This window comes from Lissotriton helveticus, chromosome 10 (assembly GCF_964261635.1).
Source record: "Lissotriton helveticus chromosome 10, aLisHel1.1, whole genome shotgun sequence".
Taxonomy (NCBI): Eukaryota; Metazoa; Chordata; class Amphibia; order Caudata; family Salamandridae; genus Lissotriton; species Lissotriton helveticus.
In genome coordinates, this window is record NC_136071.1 from 842590411 (window position 1) to 842613443 (window position 23033).

At 44.2% G+C, this 23033-nt stretch overlaps 1 protein-coding gene across 3 annotated transcripts in view; it reads right to left on the reverse strand.

The window, feature by feature from the left end:
- The window catches only part of OSBPL3 (oxysterol binding protein like 3), an 861863-nt gene that overhangs the window by 753925 nt on the left and 84905 nt on the right, over positions 1-23033 (reverse strand). The window contains exon 1 of one of the 3 annotated variants that reach the window (XM_078663460.1): positions 9703-9862. The exons of the other annotated variants lie outside the window; for them this stretch is intronic. The gene's annotated coding sequence lies outside the window, so the exon portion shown is untranslated. Of the gene's footprint in view, positions 1-9702; positions 9863-23033 lie in introns of those variants that run through there. 3 annotated transcript variants of the gene reach the window in all.

Sequence of the window (23033 nt, forward strand, 5' to 3'; positions counted from 1 at the left end):
TGTGCTGTGGCCCTGATGCAGGCTATGTGTGCCCGGTGCCCTGATCAGTGGTCCAGGTTCCCATGGGGAGGGGCTAGCACAGGGACCAATGACACACATTTGATGTCCAGCATGGTGCATGGAGGTCTCCCACCATTTTTCATCCTTTAGAGTGGACTGCAATTAACAGGCGTTTCAAGATTTTGCTTCTCACTGTCCCTGGATCACAGCCCTCGTTGCCCTGCACCACTCCTTGCTGCCAATCGTTTATCACAGGACCTAGAATCCAAGAGAAGCGAAAGGTAGAATTCCTGCTGCACTGTTGTTCATAGTCATGGCAAAGCAGAAATTGGCTAAGGGCCAATTCTGGCCTCTTTCGCTGGTGCCCCACTCTCCTGACTGCCAGGCACCAGATGACCAGCAATCCACCCAGTTCCAGGATTCTTCAGCCAAACCAGACGCTATCCTGCATGTAATCGAGACACCACCTACCTCAGTGAAATCCAGAATAGAGGACCTCCAGGTAGAGTTCGGACTGCTACGCGACGACCAGTGGAAACTGGCCTCTATAGTCACAGGCAAGTAACGTAACATTGAGGACATACGACCACGATTAACTGATCAAGAATAATGCACTCTGGAGGGTCTGTCGAAACAACATGCGTAGTTCGACTCCCAAAGGGTGCTGAGGGTTTCCGACCAATGATAGAGTTACTCGACAAATGGGTGAAATCCTTCACACCAGCTTAGTCCTTCCCCCCCACTTCTCTCTAAAGAGGTAACACTGGGTGCCAGCACACCACCCCCCACCAGCTGCACCCTCTCACCCTCCAGTCACAAAATTAGTTCATTATAAAAACAGACGCTATCCTGCAAGCATCCAGACAGGTGGTTTTGCTCAAATACGATAATTGCCGGATCTCGATTCCCCGGATTATGCCAGGTTGACCCAGTGTCAACGGTCTTCTTTTCTCAGCATGAAATGCGCCATCGCAACCTCCATATCCAATAGTCTCTGCTTTACCCTGCGAGCCTGAAGGTCATTCATGACCAACAGACACACTTTCTCAAGGAGTCAGCCGCGGCTTGGGACTGAGTTACGACCCACTTCGAGGGAAGCCATTGCCCCCATTGTAAAGGGGCAATGCGTCCAGTCATGGCCACTGAAGAGGACGGTGAGGACATCTGCACAACAAGATTGGGGGAGCTCCCAGGGCACATTTACAGCAGGAACTGAGACAAAGTATGCAATCAGCCCTCGCGGGGCATTTGCCCTTAATCTGTCCTCGCCCCCTCTAGATACAGACTCCAGCTTGGCCAGCAGTGAGACTAGTGCAGCATCAGGCACCTCGGGAATGTAGGTCTGTCACCCAGTCCTCCAGGTCACACCACAAACTCTGGACAAACTGCTTTAATATCCCCTTCGCCCTGGGCGGACAGTACACAGTACGGAGAGCTGGCCTTTGTGACCAACCATCACATCACATCACATCACCTCTGGCCAAAGGTCAGGGGGCTTCTGCTTCTCCTCCCTCTGCATTCCCACTTCCTCTTTAAACACTGAGACACCAACACCTGACTCTTCTGCAGACCATCGAGGGTGTGCTTCCACCTCATCTAATCATGGCTTGGATAGTTTGCCTGTCGCCCATTGCCCTCCCCCTGGCTGTCTTCTTCCTCTACCCCACGCGTCATCTTCCAGATTTTGAGACCATGCAGCTGCAATCTCCTGTTCTTTAAAACGTGTGAGGAATGCATTTCAGCACAGCACGGTTATTTAGTGTACTCCTATAGTAAACGTCATCAGGCCCACATTTGTTTCCTTTAGGAAACCCATCTCACTGGCGGCAAACTTCAGTGGCGTGGCAGGTGCTGGAGAGGCACGATATATGGCTGAGCTTATTCACCCTACGCTAGAGCCACCCTGCTCTGTATCCATCCGGTCGTACCATTCTAAGCCCACAATAAAGTCACAGATAAAGAGGTGAGACATGTCTTTGTGCAGGACCTGTTAGACTGCGATCTCATCCTCCTGGGTTGCATCTACGCGCCTAACATGGAATAGGCAGCATTGTGGGTCGACCTATCCATCGTACTAGTTCAACAGGTGGAAGTCTCTTGGATATTAGGGGGTGGGAGGGGGCTACAACATCATCTTGGATCTCTATCTTGACCCCTCTCACCCCCTACTCACTCTGGCCCCAGAACACCCACACACACAGCAGTTTTCCCGATGGCCCAGCACTGGCCCTTACTTGACACCTGGTGGGCCCATAACCCACACCTCTACCTGTATTCCTAGTATTCAGCCCCCCATGATTTACATGTCAGTTTGGATCACTTTTAGTGTTCCCCCATCCTTACTCCGACTACCTAGGCCATGTCCTTTCTGAACATTCCGCCCATATTGTGGACCTTGAATGGCAGGCGCCATACTCTCTCCCCTACTCCTCCTGTTCCCAACTGGCTGTTACCCAGGGACACGCTAGAAGATCCAATATGTTGAGACTTGCAACTGACCTACATTAGTCAGTACTTCTCTGAAAACCACTCCAGGTGTTACCCGCCATTGTCCACCCAGATCAGAATGGATTGTTCTCAGGCAGAAGCACGTCTAACAGCAGATGGCTTTTTCATGTTATGGACTAGGAGCCCCTATGTTATCCCCAGGTAGCGTGCTTCATATTAGACCTCGAGAAGTCCTTTAATTCCCTTTCTGGGGATTATCTTCTTGAGGTTCTGAGAGCGGTGGGCCTCGGCAGGTGCCTTCTGGCAGACATGAGGTTGTGCTATACCAATTTAGTTACCCGAGCACACGTGGGCCACCTGATTTCATCCCCTTCCCAGTCGGTCATGGTCCACAAAAGGGCTGCCCCCCCCCTACAATTATTTTTACAATCACATTGGAGCCATTAGCCCACTGTCCGCGACTAGAGCACCAACACTGGGGCATCCCCCTGGGCCCTGTCACTCGTGCTGTGTCATTGTAAGCAGACGACCTGCTACTCTATCTTTGGAATGCAGCAACAGATGTAAAGTTGATCTCTGTGACTTTTCAGGACTTTGATGAGGTAGCGGGCCTTTGAGGGAATTGGGGTAAGTATGGACCTTCCCAGTCAGACAAGATGTGCCCCTCAGGCCATACGCCTGGGGCAATGATCTGCTATGTTGGAATCTGAGTTTACCACTCACAACAGGGCCTGTTCAAGGGCAACTTGTGGCGTGCATTTACAGCCCTCAAGTCCCAAACGAGATTCTGGCAGCAGCTACCACTTGCCCTCAAGGGAAATATTACACTTTAAAAAATGACTGACAAAATGATATGAGGCAAGAGAGGACAATGTGCCATGTTCCCACACCAACGTTTTCTTCCGAGACCTGGACCAGATGTTGGGAGATCTGCTTTGAGATGGTAAGCAATGTTAGGTGGCCCTTACTAAACTCCAGCTCCCAGTGGGACAGGGCAGATTGGGTGTTCCAGCCTTTGAGTTAAATTACCTTGTGGAACAGCTCCAGTGAGTGGCCCATTGGTTGGCGGGTGCGCATCTGTTGAGACTGATGCTGGGGAGAGCCCTTATATCTACTTCGTCAACTACTCTACCCCACCATAAAGATGCAGTACTCTTGGTCCTCCCCATGTTTGGGTGGCCTGGAAGTGCCATGCTAGGAACGCTCAACTGACCAGATGGGTGCTACCTTACTTCCCTGCTATTCCCCTCCATGGTCTCTCGGGACCCTTATGGTACTTTATAGCAAACCAACTGACAGCAGGGCATGACCGCTCCTTGGACATGGTGGGTGGTCTCTTCCAAAATGAGCATCTTATTACTTTTGATTGATTGCTTCAGGGTCATGGAATTCCCCCTGACCAATTCCTACTGCACAGACATAGTCTAGTGGGGATTTGTATGCTTTAGCACATAGTTGAAGAAGAGACCCCTACTTGTTCGGAACAACACACCTTTCACGTTATGCGTGGTGGACATCACCTAGTAACATGGCTATAGAAAGCAATCAAAGAACACACAGGAGTCCCTCTGACTCCTCTCTGGCAGGTCCCTCTGACTCCTCTGGCAGGTCTGAGAGGAGGATTTGGCACTCCCCCTACATGATGTTGAGGGGTCCTGAGCCCTGGAGTCCTCCGAGATTATTTCCTGTAACGCATGGTTCAAAAATATTCAATATATGGTCCTACACAGCGCCTGCCTTATGTTCCCTGCAGCCAGGTTAACATGTCCCAGATGTCAGGCTTAGACAGCTGACCTCCAACACATGCTCTGGTCATGCCCCAGACTAGCCAGCTATTGGCATGCCATTTACACTACCCAACCGCTTTCACAGAACTCACGTTGATGAATTCCTGGGAAGCCAAAGCCTTGGGTATCTTTCCTTATAGGAAGAATCAAGGTTTGGGGCAGGTTTTGCCAATCTCCCCCTCCTGCTAGCCAAGGGTCTTCTCACTGTATATTGGAGAGCCCAACAACCTCCAACACCTTCCCTGTGGCATCAGGCACTTCTCCCTTGGGGCGATGCGGAGAGCGGTGCACTACATTGGGCGGAAGCCAGTCACCTCAGAAGGCGCCCCACAGCAACAGCTTGGGATACCATGATTACCCAATTTAAGAAGCTGGTCTGGGATAAATTCCCTGTCCCCACAGCTCCATTGAGATGCCATTTAGTTACGTTTGCCCCAGTATCCCTCCCCTGTTGGCTTCATAGCTCTCCCTGCACTGAACTGCTGTTTCACTCCCTTTTTGCTGTACTGAGGGGTGATGATTGGTTCATCCCTACATCCGCCACCTACTCTGCCACCTACTTCACACCCTACCTTATGTGACTCCCAGTCCCCTCGTATTCTGCCCTTTGCTCTGTGAAGATAAAGGTTTCTTCTTCTTTCCTTCCCTCCATTATGTATTTGTTCCTACAGGGCACCTGAAGTGCCTAAGATTGGGCCCTTAATTATTACGCTTTCCACAGATGACCACCCTGGGATACACTACTACCACCAATCCATTATGTACTGAGTGATGTAAGTCTCTTCAATATCATTTACCGGGATTTGCACCATTCATTCTGCGTATATCCTCATTTGTTATCCTTTTTACCAAAGTTGTACCATGATTTTTGATTACATGTCTTGTGATTGCATTTAGCGAGCTGTAACCAGTGCACTCACTAATAACAACAAAAAAACTCAATAAAAATAGTTTTTAAAAAATGGATATGTACATGGCTGTGGAGAGAGACCCACATAGAGATGGGGGAGGTACTCAGATTTAGAAAAGTATGGGGTTCCTTTGCAGCATTATTATGATTTGAGGCCGGAGGTAGATGAGAATGGTAATTTAGGACTGGGTGGTAAAGATGATGTGTTAGAGGTGTATGGTTAGAGATGCACCTTGGGTTAGTTGCCCTGTGGCGCTATATTGATCTTGTAGATGCTGGGCATTTTGTGTCGTGGCAACTGGAGAACGGCTGTCATTAGAGACATTCTGCCCTCCCCCGTTGATGTCTCATTGCTTTTGATGCTATGAACCTTGCACACTCAATGCCTTACACAGTGTAATCTACGAAAGTGCCGACGTGGACTATTCATGTGGTTTTCTTTTTTGTAATATTTTTGAAAATCAAATAATGATATATATATATATATATATATCATTGTGGGTCATGGTTGGATATTAATGGAATATTGCAAGTCACTAAAAAACTTCCAAGACTATGCATAGGAACAAGGACGAATGCAGAGTTATTTGATAAGATCACAGAACTCTGGAGTTATTGTCAGTAGGATAGTATTAAATTACTAGATACTGGAGTCTTTATAATACATGGTCACACACACCATCACGATCCCTGCAATCATCTATTAAAGACTTGGGTCCTTGCTTTTTCTTATGAAAGTCAGCTCCTGGCTATGGGTATGTAGAATAAATATGAATTTGTAACGTGTGCATAAATATGCTGGTAGGAAGTTTGTAATTTGCTGCAAAGGAGAGCTTAGCTGTCATACCCATAACAGATTGTCTTAAAACCTTCAAACAGATCCCTGCTTTCTTGTTCTGAACTAAGAGCAGTTCAGCAAATAAACATGGAACACAAATTGGCTAATGAAAATTAGTTAAAAGTGGGCGGAAAGGGTCAAACATGAGACCCGGAAAGCTACTTTCCATGCACATTGTCTAATGGATTTTGTTAAGAATCGTGTTATCACAACTCAAAAGGCAATGCATTTTTAAAGTCTAGTACCAATGTAATGTAACTATTGTTATGAAGAGTAAAGTAGCATCTAGACTCTAAACGAAATTAGTTATAGTATTCATACATTATTGCAGGCGTCCATATAGTCGAAAGTTTAGAACTTCCCTTAACAATAGTAGTTATTTCACTGAAGTTTCTCTTAAGATACAAACTATAAAAAATCATACAAGTGTACCGATTAAAAACAATTAATCAAGAACATCCATTAAAATACATCTCCAAAAATCTTAATCAATAATACAGTACAATAAGAATCAGGGAGCGTGTTCCTTAGGGGACAACTCCATTTGCAAAGGCAGAGAATGCAACATCTCAAATTGACAATTTTACTTTTTTTTCCATCCAAAAAAGTACCAAAAGATTATTGTGAGGAAAATAGCAGCATTAGGACCTACAACAGAAGGCCCATACAAAAATTAGCTATCCACTTAAGTGTCCCTGCAAATCTGTCTCAGGACTACCACTGTAGCTCGGGTGTGCAGTTTTGAACTGCCATGTCGACCTGGCAAAGCCAACCTTTTGTCAGGCACAAACCTTCTATTTTAATATATAAAAGTCACCACTAGGGTAGACAATAAAGAGCTCACAGGACAGGATGCAATGTATGTGCAAAGTTTTCAAAAAGGGAGACGCACTTTTACATTTAAATTGATTTTTCACTACTGCAGGGCCTACCTCTCCCATAGGGTAACATTGGGGTTACCTTATTACATTTAATAAGGATGAATCCCAAATAGGAATAGGTGACCAGGTCATATTCGTGTCTTTGGAATTGTAATCAAAAATCCTCTTATGGTAAAGTCGGATTTTGAATTACAATTCTATAAATGGTACTTTTAGAAAGTTGGCATTTTTCTGCCCTAGCCATTTAGTGCTGCAATCTATCTCTGGATCACATGACTAGGTGTATTTGACCTTTGTGTATTCTTCTTAGACAGCCACACACAATAGAGAGCGTAGGTGTGCTTGGATGGGCCATCACTGACAGGATAGTAGGGCAGAGTTAGGCACGGCCCCATTTACACCTGAATAGTCTGTGTTCCGCCTTCACACAAAGGATTGCATACCTGCTCTAGTTAGTCTGGAGCCAGGGCAGGAGTGGCAGGAAACCTGTGCACTTCAAAAGGGAAACCTCCAGAAGCTTCTCCGACTTCAAAGGAGGCATCAAATATAAATATTGGACCTCAGACAAACTCTTCAGTACACTTTTGGATATGCCAGGAGGAAGAACTCCTGTGCTACTGAAAGGATTGCCACGCTGCTGGACTGCTGGACTGAAGGACTGCTACCCCCCTGCCTTGGTGAGAAGGACTGGGCCTGCAACCTTTACCAAGAATCACAAGAGTGACCCCAAAGGCTAGTCACTTGTATCTAGCACCTGGGCTCTGCAACTGTGAGTCCTGAGCCTGCCAAGTGGTGTCACATCAGTCCTGGATCTTTAGAGGTGGACCTGAAGATACTCTGCCAGCCTATCTATGGATCCAGCAAAACAAATGCATATCCTCTACTGCGTCACGCAGCCATGAGCAGAACAGATGCATCGTCTCAGTTTCATGACCTTTCCAAGTGCAAGGACATCACTGTCACAGCCTGCAGCCTCACTGGAACCATCATTGCGCAACGCATCCATGATGCTGGCTCTCGAGTCCTCAGCCCCTTGTCATCGGCATCCTCGACAACAGGCGCAAGGCTCTGCATCGCAAATGCTGCAGTCTCTTCAGAACCAGATTGAGTGTGAAGCATCCTCGATGCTGGACTTTGAATCACAAACCCCCTCATCGACATGCTCCTTGACAACAATGCAGGACCTGGCCTCGCAGCCCCCAAGAACTAACGCTGCATGGTGCATCTCCGACCCAGACCTCGCATCAACTTAGCTGTGCGACGCATCTTCAACACGGGAATTCGCAATGCTTCACAACCAAGATTTAAGGTACTATTGTTCAGCAGGCCTAACTGGGTTCCTGGAGCCGGTCCACGCTCTATTGCGCCTGAACTTGTGAGTTTATCTTGGTCTAGCTTGGCCAGATCTCCAATGTTTATTTTTATTAAAGTTTTATATAGCACTGAATGCTTTAGTGAAGACTGGGACAAACGAAAAAACAACAACAGATAGAAAGCAACAGGTGGCGCTTTGTACTTTTTTATATCTATTTTCACTGAAACCTTTAAACTTGCATATCTCTAGTTCTACTGATTAAAGTTTTGTCATTTTGGACTGGATCATTTTATTGAACTTACTCTAGTTTTCTAATTTAGTGTGGGATTCTTCTATTGTGTTTTCAGGTTATTACTGTTTGAAGCGTTTCACAAATACTTTACTTATTGCCTCTAAGTTAAGCCTATCTGCTCCGTACCAAGCTACCATAGGGTTAAATTGAAAACATAAACCAAGTCCAAAATGAACAGAAAGTCAATAGAGAAATGGGAAAACCTCCCTAGTAGAGATCCAAAACGATGCAACTCCCCTAAAATGAAGGCCTTCTATCAAAATGTTCACCATAGGAAGCATTAGAAATTGCCCTGTCAGCATGGTGTGAGAAAATATATAAATATAAGAACAAATCAAAAATTCAACTTTAAAAAACGTCATATAACCCTCTTAGTATTATCCCCCTAAATGAATAATAAATTCGCCCCTTCTGACCCAATGTCATCGGAAGTGTCAGAGCAAATCTGGTTACATAAACAATTAAAAGCCTCATGACAGAATTAACTACAGTTTTCGAGCAGGATCTAAAGGCTTCCTCTTGAGTTCTTGGAAAACAAAATGTCATTACTAAGCAAACCGTGCACATTTTGATGCGTGGTGTCAATGAGTAATATAAGCACACAGTGCACCAGTAGCCATGTTAATACAATAAGGAACCGAGGCTAGTCGAGGCCATATTTAGAATAGGTCTGAAAAACTAAGTTCTGTATATTTCAGCATTTTCTTCTCAATTGCAAATGACTCATATTAATAAGTAAATCTGTTTCTAATCAGGAAGTAACTCCTGCAACACCAATTACACCACTGTTGTAGCAACACAGTTTACATTACACTGCCATGAAAGCGAGTGCCTTTTCACTCGAAAGTGATAAATGTCCAGAAATGTTTTAAGCAAGTGCAAGGCTGCAGCGCCGCAGTGAACATATATGAATGTCTTCAGAAATTATATGAGTCAAATGCTGACAAACTACTGCCTTCACAGCATTAACAATTAACTAGATCCGTACCGAGTCTTAACAGTGTATGATAATGCAAAAAATTGAAAACACTTCTATTTCCGAAATAACGTCCCCCCCTTTTTTCTTCCTTTTTTCTCCTCCATCTCATCTGGATATCAAAATCATTACAGCGCGGGGATGCCTTCGGGTCACCAGGCGCTCTACAAGTCGTTAAAATAAATAAATAAATAAATAAATAAATGCTGGCGCCACAAAAAAATTATAGATTCCAAACTAAGTGATAAAATCCACCTAAATGTGTACCCTTGTTAGCTTGTGGTCCCAGCTGCAGCTCTGTCATCGCCAGCAGCTGCGTGGTGAGTTTCCTGGGAAGCCTTTCACTCATCTAATAGGAGCCTTTTAGCAGCCTGGGCCTGCTCCTTGCAGTCGCCCGTCAGCTGCTTCGGTTTATCTGCAACACAAACATTAGGCCCGCTTTGCCTGCGTGGATGTTAACGGTAACCAGGCATTCAATATTAATGTCACATTACTGAAGCACTTACAAAAGGCAAACGCTGATGCCGCTGGCGATCAATTTACAATTGAAGTTACGCACTGCTTCCTATTTCTCTTAAAGCTGATCAGACTAATGGACTGAGTCAGGCCAGAGCTTACTTTTAGGGTTAGCAAATATTTACGGCGAATGACTGAGATAATAAAAGGACATGTTTCATATACCTGGGAAACACTTTTTACAGGCGGTCGTGGACACTAAGATAACTGAGTAACTTTTTACAGTAAAAAAATAATTTGTTCATCCGGCGGAGAAAATAAAACTGTATAATGAGAAAATAAAACTGTATAATGATCAGGGGTCGTGTCACTAAAACCAGACGTGATGGGGTATTTTAATTAGACAGTGGTAAAAGGTGTGGGTGGTATTTCAATGTAGTATCAGCCCAAAGTGCAGATGTTAGCACCATGCGGTATCCTGTAACGGGGTTTGCATTGCTGAAAGTGATATTTCAATAAACCATATCCTACGCAACAAATTAAAATATCCCCGACAGTTTTCCCACTGACAAAATTGAAATGGCACTAACAAAAACCTGTTTACATGATAGAGTCCTTGGTTTAATCTTGTGCTGCCTACGAAAGGACTCAATGCAGCGGCTATTCAATACCCGCTGCTCTCCAGGGAGGACCCAACAGGAAAACGACAGAAGGAACAGCAATAAATAATGCAGCAGGCGCAGTGACATTAGACAGGGCCGCTGGAATTATGAGGTTCGGCCGCCGCGGCTTTTTTCTCTTAATTAAGGATTTGCCTCATTTGCCGCAATCCATCATGTGCTGCATAATCTGCAGATTTTAACAAAAAAAAAAAATAATAATAATTTGGTGAGCTCAAGCAGGTCAATAGTTACTAAAAGCATAGCAATATGTATGGGAGCGCTTTGGAAGACCTTTCTCAAATGTTAACAGGCCATGTTTTTGTGATTTACGTATTTATTGGTCTCTTGCAGGTTCCCGATTTCTCCATTAGTGACGGTTTTCACGGTTTCTCTTCCTCAGTCTTTCCACTTTGTTTATTCCCTCCCCCCTCAATCTCCCATTCTCCCCCCCCCCCCCGCGCTTGACAAACAGAACCCAGCATTAAGAAGGCTACGTTTGGTGGTGGTATATTTAGAGTGCAGGGCACAAGAGGGTGGAACATGCTTTTTTAGTTCTCTACTTCAGACAGCTTTAACAATCAATCAATAGACCTGTAGAGTGCTACTTGTTACATGTGAGGGTATCTGGGCACTGACAGGGTCCAGTTGATTAGCAGAGACTTTTGGAACTCTGGAAGAGAGCTGGAGGTCCATAGATTAAATGGTAGCACATTCAAATTCTTTGCTGCTCAATAGGAGAAAGAGCAACCTCTGCATCTGCTACATCGGATGCAGGGGTGAGGTTTAGAGAAAATGAGGAGAAGCGACGGTGTCTGGTGGGCTGATGGAAGTGTAGGAGCTGGTTTAAGTAGGTGGGTCCACAGTTGAGTAGGGCCTTGTATGCATGGTTTGGGCCTTGTAGGCATGGATCAGGAGCTTGAACTGACATCTTTTCTGTACAGGGAGCCAAAGGAGTTCCCTGAGGTAGGGGGCGAGTTGGGTTTGTCCTAGGAGACCCAGGATGCGTCTGGCTGCGGCGTTCAGTACAGTCTGCAATTATTGGAAGAGGTGAGCCGAGATCCCTCCCGGATGAGAACGCATGCCATCATGCAATACATATACAACAAGCATTTGCAATGCATAAGGTCTCGCATTAGGAAAGTTTGAGCTACTGGTATTGTAAATGACACATTTGTTATATATGTGTTGGTTTTGAAAATAGCAAAAATAATAGCTTTGTCATTTACAATGCCAATAGTTATAACTTGTGACACCTATAGCATTTGTAATGCAATATGTGTTGTATTCACGTGACTTAGATGTATTGATATTACAAATAACAATGGCTTTGAATTTTTTTAATAATTAATACTTAAATAAAAGTTATTGTAATTTATAATGGCAATAGCTTAAACTTTTGTAAATAACTTTTCTGAAGAATATGTTCAGTGTATTTTATTGTGACGAAAATCCAAGAACAGAAGTGAAATACTAACCTCTTTTTGTGACATTTGTAATAAAGCTTGAAACATTGAGAGATCATATTTGACCCAGTTGTTGGTAAATGGTTGCACAGATTGATGCTGTGGTGGGGCTGAGAGATGTTGTGGTGGCGACTAGTGATGCTGTGGCATTCAATGATCCTGTGGTAGCGCATAGTGATGTTGTTGTGGTAGCGCATAGTGATGTTGTTGTGCCCCTTAGTGATGCTGTGGTGATGCGATAGATAGAGTGAGTGGGATAGATAGATAGAGTGAGTGGGATAGATAGATAGAGGGAGGGCGATAGAGAGATTGAGTGAGCGAGATAGATAGGTAGATAGATAGATAGGAGTGAGGGCGATAGATAGCTAGACAGATAGATAGAGTGATGGCGATCAGTATCTAAATAAGTAGATAGAATGAGGGCGATAGATCGATAGAAAGATAGATAGAGTGAGGGCGATAGATAGAGTGAGGGCGATAGATAGATAGCGTGAGGGCGATAGATAGATAGCGTGAGGGCGATAGATAGATAGCGTGAGGGCGATAGATAGATTGATAGAGTGAGGGCGATAGATAGAGTGAGGGCGATAGATAGAGTGAGGGCGATAGATAGAGTGAGGGCGATAGATAGAGTGAGGGCGATAGATAGAGTGAGGGCGATAGAGTGAGGGCGATAGAGTGAGGGCGATAGAGTGAGGGTGATAGATAGATAGAGTGAGGGCGATAGATAGATAGCGTGAGGGCGATAGATAGATAGCGTGAGGGCGATAGATAGATTGATAGATAGATAGAATGAGGGCGATTAGATAGATAGAGTGAGGGCGATAGATAGATAGCGTGAGGGTGATAGAGTGAGGGCGATAAGATAGAGTGAAGGTGATAGATAGATAGAGTGAGGGCGATAGATAGATAGCGTGAGGGCGATAGATAGAGTGAGGGCGATAGATAGATTGATAGATAGAGTGAGGGCGATAGATAGATAGATAGAGTGAGGGCGATAGATAGAGTGAGGGCGATAGATAGAGTGAGGGCGATAGATAGAGTGAGGGCGATAGATAGAGTGAGGGCGATAGATAGAGTGAGGGCGATAGATAGAGTGAGGGCGATAGAGTGAGGGCGATAGATAGCGTGAGGGTGATAGAGTGAGGGCGATAAGATAGAGTGAAGGTGATAGATAGATAGAGTGAGGGCGATTAGATAGAGTGAGGCCGATAGATAGATAGAGTGAGGGCGATTAGATAGATAGACTGAGGCCGATAGATAGAGTGAGGGCGATAGATAGACAGAGTGAGGGCGATAGATCGATAGACAGATAGAGTGAGGGCGATAGATCGATAGACAGATAGAGTGAGGGCGATAGATAGATAGTTGTGTGTGTGGTTGTGTGTGGTTGTGGTTGTGTGTGTGGTTGTGGTTATGTGTGCGTGGTTGTGTGTGTGTGCTTGTGTGTGTGTGCTTGTGTGTTTTATGCTTTGTTTTTCTATGTTTTGTTATGCTATGTTTTGTTATGTTATGTTATGTTTTGTTATGCTATGCAATGTTTTGTTTTGCTATTCTATGCTTTGTTATGCTATGCTATGTTTTTTTGCTATCCTATGCTTTGTTTTGTTATGCTATGCAATGCTTTGTTGTGTTTGTTATGCTATTCTTTGTTATGCTATGTTGTGTTGTGTTGTGTTTTGCTATGCTATGCTTTGTTTTGCTATGCTATGCTTTGTTTTGCTATGCTATGCTTTGTTATGCTATGTTTTGTTATGCTATGTTTTGTCATGCTGTTTTGTTATGCTATGCTTTGTTATGCTTTGTTATGCTATGCTCTGTTTTGCTATGCTATGCTTTGTTTTGCTATGCTATGTTTTGTTGTGTTTGATATGCTATGTTTTGCTATGCTATTATATGTTTTGCTATGCTATGTTTTGTTGTGCCATGTTTTGTTATGCCATGTTGTGTTATGCCATGTTGTGTTATGCCATGTTGTGTTATGCCATGTTGTGTTAGGCTATGTTTTGTTTTGCTATCCTATGCTTTGTTTTGTTATGCTATGCTCTGTTTAGTTTTGCTATCCTATGCTATGTTGTGTTTTGTTATGCTATCCTATGTTGTGTTTTGTTATGCTATGCTATGTTGTGTTTTGTTATGCTATGCTATGTTGTGTTTTGTTATGCTATGCTATGTTATGCTATGTTATGCTATGCTATGTTTTGTTATGCTATGCTATGTTTTGTTATGCTATGCTATGCTTTGTTATGCTATGCTATGCTTTGTTATGCTATGCTATCTTTTGCTATGCTATGCTATCTTTTGCTATGCTATGTTTTGTTGTGTTTGCTATGCTATGTTTTGCTATGCTATTATATGTTTTGCTATGCTATGTTTTGTTATGCCATGTTTTGTTATGCCATGTTTTGTTATGCCATGTTTTGTTAGGCTATGTTTTGTTTTGCTATCCTATGCTTTGTTTTGTTATCCTATGCTATGTTGTGTTTTGTTATGCTATGCTATGTTGTGTTTTGTTATGCTATGCTATGTTGTGTTTTGTTATGCTATGCTATGTTGTGTTTTGTTATGCTATGTTTTGTTATGCCATGTTTTGTTATGCCATGTTTTGTTATGCCATGTTTTGTTAGGCTATGTTTTGTTAGGCTATGTTTTGTTTTGCTATCCTATGCTTTGTTTTGTTATCCTATGCTATGTTGTGTTTTGTTATGCTATGCTATGTTGTGTTTTGTTATGCTATGCTATGTTGTGTTTTGTTATGCTATGTTTTGTTATGCTATGTTTTGTTGTGTTTGTTATGCTATGCTTTGTTATGCTATGCTATGTTGTGTTGTGTTTTGCTATGCTATGCTTTGTTTTGCTATGCTATGTTTTGTTGTGTTGTGCTATTTTTTGTTGTGCTTTATTACGCTATGCTTGGTTATGCTATGCTTGGTTATGCTGTGCTTGGTTATGCTGTGCTTGGTTATGCTGTGCTTGGTTATGCTGTGCTTGGTTATGCTGTGCTTGGTTATGCTGTGCTTGGTTATGCTGTGCTTGGTTGTGCTGTGCTTGGTTGTGCTGTGCTTGGTTGTGCTGTGCTTGGTTGTGCTGTGCTTGGTTGTGCTGTGCTTGGTTGTGCTGTGCTTGGTTGTGCTGTGCTTGGTTGTGCTGTGCTTGGTTGTGCTGTGCTTGGTTGTGCTGTGCTTGGTTGTGCTGTGCTTGGTTGTGCTGTGCTTGGTTGTGCTGTGCTGTGTTTTGCTGTGCTGTGATGTGTTTTGCTGTGCTGTGTTTTGCTGTGCTGTGCTGTGTTTTGCTGTGCTGTGCTGTGTTTTGCTGTGCTGTGTTTTGCTGTGCTGTGCTTTGCTTTGCTGTGCTGTGCTTTGCTTTGCTGTGCTGTGCTTTGCTGTGCTGTGATGTGTTTTGCTGTGCTGTGTTTTGCTGTGCTGTGCTGTGCTGTGTTTTGCTGTGCTGTGTTTTGCTGTGCTGTGTTTTGCTGTGCTGTGCTTTGCTTTGCTGTGTTTTGCTGTGCTGTGCGGTGTTTTGCTGTGCTGTGTTTTGCTGTGCTGTGCTGTGTTTTGCTATGCTGTGCTGTGTTTTGCTGTGCTGTGCTGTGCTTTGCTGTGCTGTGCTGTGCTGTGTTTTGCTGTGCTGTGCTGTGTTTTGCTGTGCTGTGCTGTGTTTTGCTGTGCTGTGCTGTGCTGTGCTGTGCTGTGTTGTGCTGTGTTGTGTTGTGCTGTGTTTTGCTGTGCTGTGTTGTGCTGTGTTTTGCTGTGCTGTGCTGTGCTTTGCTGTGCTGTCCTGTGCTTTGCTGTGCTGTGCTGTGTTGTGTTTTGCTGTGCTGTGTTGTGTTTTGCTGTGCTGTGTTGTGTTGTGCTGTGCTGTGTTTTGCTGTGTTGTGTTTTGCTGTGCTGTGCTGTGTTGTGCTGTGTTGTGTTTTGATGTGCTGTGTTTTGCTGTGCTGTGCTTTGCTCTGCTGTGTTGTGTTGTGTTTTGCTGTGCTGTGTTTTGCTGTGCTGTGCTGTGTTTTGCTGTGCTGTGCTTTGCTGTGCTGTGCTGTGTTTTGCTGTACTGTGCTGTGTTGTGTTTTGCTGTGCTGTGTTGTGTTGTGTTTTGCTGTGCTGGTAAGGGTATGTGAGGGTGTGTGTGAGGGGGTGTGAAGGTGAGGGGGTGAGGGTGAGGAGGTGTGTGAGGGGTGAGGGGGTGAGGGCGTGAGGGTTGTGTTGTGTTGTGTTTTGCTGTGCTGTGTTGTGCTGTGCTGTGTTTTGCTGTGCTGTGCTGTGTTTTGCTGTGCTGTGCTTTGCTGTGCTGTGCTGTGTTGTGTTTTGCTGTGTTGTGTTTTGCTGTGCTTTGCTGTGCTGTGTTGTGTTTTGCTGTGCTGTGTTGTGTTGTGCTGTGCTGTGCTGTGTTGTGCTGTGCTGTGTTTTGCTGTGCTGTGTTTTGCTGTGCTGTGCTTTGCTGTGCTGTCCTGTGCTGTGTTGTGTTGTGTTTTGCTGTGCTGTGTTGTGTTGTGCTGTGCTGTGTTTTGCTGTGCTGTGCTGTGTTGTGTTGTGTTTTGCTGTGCTGTGTTGTGCTGTGTTTTGCTGTGCTGCGTTGTGCTGTGCTGTGTTTTGCTGTGCTGTGCTGTGTTGTGTTTTGCTGTGTTTTGCTGTGCTGTGCTGTGCTGTGTTGTGTTGTGTTTTGCTCTGTTGTGCTGTGTTGTGTTTTGTTGTGCTGTGCTGTGTTTTGCTGTGCTGTGTTGTGTTTTGCTGTGCTGTGCTGTGTTGTGTTGTGTTTTGCTGTGCTGTGTTGTGTTGTGTTTTGCTGTGCTGTGCTGTGCTGTGTTGTGTTTTGCTGTGCTGTGTTGTGTTTTGCTGTGCTGTGTTTTGCTGTGCTGGTAAGGGTATGTGAGGGTGTGTGTGAGGGGGTGTGAAGGTGAGGGTGTGAGGGTGAGGAGGTGTGTGAGGGTGAGGAGGTGTGTGAGGGGTGAGGGCGTGAGGGTGAGTGTCTCCAATGAATGTCACTGCTTCGCCTTCTTTGAAAATGTTCAGTGCTGCAAATAGAGCATGCCGCCGTAATTATCACAGCATGAGGCCCCAAAGTGATAATTATCACAGCATGCAGAGAGCCGCCCCACGCTGCTGGAGCACTCAACTGCACATTAATTATAGTTGAGTGCTCCAGCAGCCTGGGGCGCCTGTTGACATGCTGTGATAAGTGGGTCTCATGCTGTGATAATTGTTGCAGCGCCTGAGGAAGTGGAGACTCCTGCTGGGATAATTGGTCTTGTGGGCCTCAGGAAGTAGAGTTTCATGCTGGGATAATTGGTCTGGCGGGCTTGCAGCGCCTGACGTCCAACAAACGTGCACAAGCTGCTCAACCTTGAAGCTCGTTCACAGACCTGGGTCGGCTCGTGCCCAGGTCTGTATCGGGCTCGTTCACAGCTGTTACTCCCTTGACAGGGAGGAAGGTGACTATAGTCTCGCTGGCGGGAGCGCTTCGCGCTCCAACGCCAGCTCGACCTAAAAATGGACTTTTGAACATTAAGTGTCAGCCGTTGGCTACTGTGGTTCAGCTGGCTTTAGAGCCAGCTTAAAATTTGGTACCGGTTCACAGCATTTTGCGGATGTAAACATTTAAAAATAATAACTCCAAACACATAGTTATTTTCTTCCTCCAGGAGCCTAGCACCTGTCCCCACTAATCTGTTGCTCCTTGGGGTGCTCCCAACACCTTCCTGTCTCATTCTCCATTTTTTTTCTTTTTCTCCTACAGAGGGTCCAGCAGCTGCACAGTGCTACTGCACTTCTTAACCCGTTTCCCGCGGCCGCTATTTCGCGGCATTGCGGCACTTCTGCAAAACGGGCGGGGCCGCGTCGGCCGTTGGACGTGCGCAGCACTACGAAGGTAGTGCTCGCGACATCCGACGGCAGCACTTAAGGGGTTAATGCAGTTTTCACATGTGCCCACACACTTTAGTTATTTTACTGTTATAGCACGGTTGTCCATGTTTGAGCAGTAAAGTAAACAAACATCTACAATGCAATGCAATTGATCTCACATTTACACGTTTGAGCTAATGGCATTTTAAATGACAATGCCTTTTATTTATGTTTTGGTTTTGAAAATAAACAGGCAATGCCATTTAGAATGCTAATAGCTTAAACTCTGGCAAATGCGAAACCTACTTCATTCCAAATGCTTGTTGAAAAGTGTGTGTGCGTGTTGCAAACCGAAGGTATATAGACGAGGAGAGTGTGGGGAATGGAAACAGGGTGCGGGTAAGCAAAAATGATAGCGCGGTTGGGGAAAGGCAACGAGGGCATAGAGAAGCAAACGATAGACAGAGCAATGTGGTGGGCATGGGGGGAAAAGCAAATGATTGAGAGCAATGTTAAACTGGGAGTGAAAGCACACCCTTTACAGGTAATCTGAGCAGAGGAGCAAAGAGCAGTGAGCTGCCACTGTGGAGCTGGAGAACTGCTCAGTAAAGCTCTCCGGGTTCGCGGTTGAAGGAGTGTTTCCAAAGACATTTGCAGCCAAAGACTTTCTTTTTTAGATCCATTTCACAGAGGAACAAATTGAGAAAAGAGAGTAAGAGCCCTCTGTTGAAGTCATGGTCTTTAGCAAGTGAGTGGAGGAGCAAACCTAAAGCATATTCGTGTACAACATAGACGTTCGACGTTCGTTCAGAAAATAAACACATCAGATCTAGTGTAATTTACATGATGCACCTTTGACCTCCCTAAAGGCATCCCTGATTTGCCCCTTCTGTCTCCCATGGATCTTCATGTGCTCCTTGTTTGCTACGAGTTAAACAAGCCAGTGGTCACAAATGCACGAGACCCTCCCTCAGTAAGAGAAACTTATTAAACAAAATAGTGGTTGCAGAATAAAGAAGTACTGTGTAACAACCGAAGTAAAAGGGCCAGTCCTCATGGAAGGTTACAAATGAAGACAAGGTGGTACTACAGAGTGACTAAAAAGCCTAATAATGAATCAGAAGCCAGCATTTACAAAGGAAAATGACACAGACTAATGACAAAGATGGATGGAGAGTGGGCAGGGCTTCAAGTACATACTCCAATACAGCAAGGCTCGCAGATGCTAGATTGCAATTTAACTTTGAGAGGTATGAATGGGTTTTTGAAACATCAGGGAGCCATGTGAACAGTTATGAATTATAACAAAAAGCTGTTCTTATTTGTATTATTGTTTTAAATGCTTGCTAATTAGGAAATATAAATAAAAAGTTTTTAATGTGCTATGTATACTATGTGATAATATTGTATATTGATACATTTTTTGTCCTTAAAACAGACATTTTCTTCATAAGGTGCCTATTTCAAGAGAGACAACAGAAATAAAGTCCTGAAGAAGGTGGTTCAAAACTGTTTAGTACACCGAAACGCATCGGCGCACTGTCTTTTTTTGTTAAATTCGAGGAACGTCTGAGTCTAATCGTGAAGGGACTGATAGACCTCCAATGGAATTGATGCCATCGAATTAACACATTTTATGACGATTTCTATGTTGTCACTTGTTTTTTTTGTCTCTTGCACATATTGTATGAATTTCTCTTCTTTTTTATGCAAGAAATGTAGTGATATACATATACATACTTGTTGCACTGTTTATTTTAATCGAATTTTTATATTAAATAAATATATTCAAGACTTTGTCTTTTTGTTGAATTTATAACTGATGTATGGTTTCCTTTGAATGCTGTCCTATATAGTTGAATAAGAGTAGAGTGTGAATGTTTGTGAAGCATTAACCAAGAGAATTGTCATTTTTTCACACATTCTGTAGCTTGGACCCCGTCTCGTGGTAAGTGGGGCCACTCCCTTCTAGTTCTAGATCAACCTAAAAATGCCAAAATAGTCACTATGCAGTACAAAGCAGGCACTCATACATAGACTATTTTGAAATCCTTCTTCTAATCATTCCAAAATGGCCGCCATGTGTGCACATGTACACACTGCTATTGTGCCAGGCTTGCATCAGCACTCTGTTGGCGCACATGAGTTGTGACATGGAAGCAGCAATGTTACAAGCACTGGTAAAGCCAATAGATCAGATATTGGGTTTCAAAAGGCAACACCTACTGGCTTTGACAATGCTGATCTTCTAAGCATAGATGGTGAGGTTGTCAGATTATGAAAGTAGACAAAATTATTTCAAAGAGGTCATGCGTGACTCTCTATGCCAATTCCCCTGTCCCTTCCTCCCTCCCTCACTCAAAAGCTAAGATCACCTTGCCACTCTCGCTATCTCACTATTTTGGCACAAATTCAAATGGAGGCAGTTTGCCCAACATAAGACTAGGATGATTGAGATCGGTCATAATATTTTGATATCTTTACTGTTTTGGTACTGCATATTTTAGACATTGCCCTAAGTTAACATATGTCTGCTCTGTGCCGTAATTTCCAGTGGTTTGAGCTCATGTTAATTTAGTGACTTTGAGGGTCCACCCTGGCAAGATTTGCAGTTATTCCTTGAGGCGAGAAGTAACCTACCCTACATAATAATCTAATTTCGTACATTTTGTAATTAAATATGGAAGAGGTGCCTACCAACAAACATTGCTAACAAAATTCTGTTTTATCCAGTCACTTAGGTGTAAGAAATGTGTTACTCTCTATCGGGTAAGAAAAGCGGAACACGATTTCACGCAAGAGCGTGCAGCCATACAAACCCCAATTGTTAAAGGGTGACCAGAACCAGCACATTCGGTTTAAAGGGATAGAGTATATTAATAATTATCCCCTTCCGCGTAGAAAGACTAATGTTTTGCAACTTTCAGAGCCAGCGATCCGGTCAGCAAATTTGCACGCCACGTATGTTAGACAGAGTGATGTATTCAAATGAATCTGCTTTTAATCGGAAGAGTCTACTTTCATCTTCCATCGTTAAGTTCTAGATTATATAATATCAGCTCTGAATTCTAATCATTCAGCAGGATCAGTTTATATTTAGTTAACCATCCTCCTGTCGCTTGTAGAATCATTTAGAGTATAGAATTGAATTCCAGTAAAGGTATAGGAGGATTTGACCCCTACCACCCGAGAAGCATATGCTCATGGCTTTATGAGTATACATCGTTGCCTTAGAAAGGTTTTTAATTGATCATTTGTGTATCATTTGCATATATATTTTGTTGAGAGTCCCAAAAAGTTTTTGTCTTGAAAAAGATGGTATTATAAGAGTCCATCGAAACGCGTTGACGCCTCGCTGCAAAGTACACAATCTGTCAAGTGACTAGACTGAAGAGTAATTTATGAATTGGACAATACCTGGCACTAGCCCTGAAAGCTTCTCCCTACGGATGGGTACGCTACTTGACATAGGGTTGTGTGTCTTGTGATATGTACTCTCTTTTTTATTTACTTTTTTATAATATGCAGTTGAGCTTCTTTTTAGATTGTCAGTGTTGGCTACAATAGAAGTATTTCATATTAAAGTCTCTCCTCCATTAAAAGCCCCAGTGTCATACTGCTAGTGAGAAATTACAGCACTGAAAATAAAGGTACAGCCACCAACAAAGGACACATTAGGATCCATGGAGAAAAGTAGGCTGTGAAAGAAGCATCACTTGATGTAATGTGGTGCGTTTTGGGATCTGCTATTCCTACACAACGTGAGGGTGGTATCTGTGAAATAAACGATACAACTGCATAGTCTAGGAAGTTTGTAGTAGGAGGCTATTTGATGTGCTTGCACTGTCAAATCTGCATTGATTTAAACCCATATTACACAGAGTTAAAGCATAATTTCAGATGGTGGTGCTCAGAATGCAGGAGCAGGGCTTGCCTTATTCTGTTTGCATGCTCTGCTGTCTGAAACTCAAGGGCTAACTCAGAACAATGAAACAGAGAGGGAGCACACTCCTGACCTCTCAGCCGGGTCGCCCCTTCGCATTCTGGTAAATGCAGTTCACACGATTCAGGACAAAGTTCGTAAGTATTACACCAAGGTTGGTGCAAGCAGGTGCTTAGTAAAAGGTGTCTCTAGACACGAGACATGGCTCGTGTTTCTGGATAGTATCCTTCATCAGTAGAGATCAGTTTGGGGTGGCTAAGAGGCTGCCAAATAATCCAGGCTTCGTTGCCTCTCGGGCGCAGAGGTGCTTCGCCTGTAGCCTCTTAGCCACCCCAAACTGATCTCTACTGATGAAGGATACTATCCAGAAACACGAGCCATGTCTCGTGTCTAGAGACACCTTTTACTAAGCACCTGCTTGCACCAACCTTGGTGTAATACTTACGAACTTTGTCCTGAATCGTGTGAACTGCATTTACCAGAATGCGAAGGGGCGACCCGGCTGAGAGGTCAGGAGTGGGCTCCCTCCCTGTTTCCTAACTCAGAACAATATTGTGCTAAATGAATGCAGCCGAGACCATGCAAGTCCAAAAAGCAGTTTCTAGGTTCTGCACAGAACTAGCACAACTGTTCACGGTATGGCACTCAGGGTTAGTATTTGGCATCCCACTGGAGCATGCCGCTCACACAAAAGGTTTGTCTAGTTTTGGATGCTCACCCTTCCACTGGTGGTAAAGTTTGCGGAAAGATGTTTGATTTATTGATGGTTCAATGAGTTAAATGGTTACTGTTGGCACCTGCTGTCATGTGTAAATTTCCAACTGGACACCATGATGACCCCAACACCACCACCCTCCTAGAGAACCTTGCCAACATAGGACTGAAGCAATGCATCACCGCCTTCACACACACAGTGGGGCACACACTCGACCCAGTCTTCGCATAAGGAAACAGCGTCTCCTACAGCCACACCACAGAACTCCTCTGGATAGACCACTGCTGCATCCTCTTCTCCTTCAGAAAACCAGCCATACACAAGCATGCCCACCGCCGACCCCGTAGTAGCTGGAACAAAGGCACTGAAGACCAACTCACCTCCGCCCTAAACCAGCACCCCACCACCGAAAATGCCTGCTGCCAACACCGCAGCACGCAACCACCACCTATGGATCACAAACTGGGCCAACACCCACACACCCCTCAAGAAAGTCACATGGTGACATCA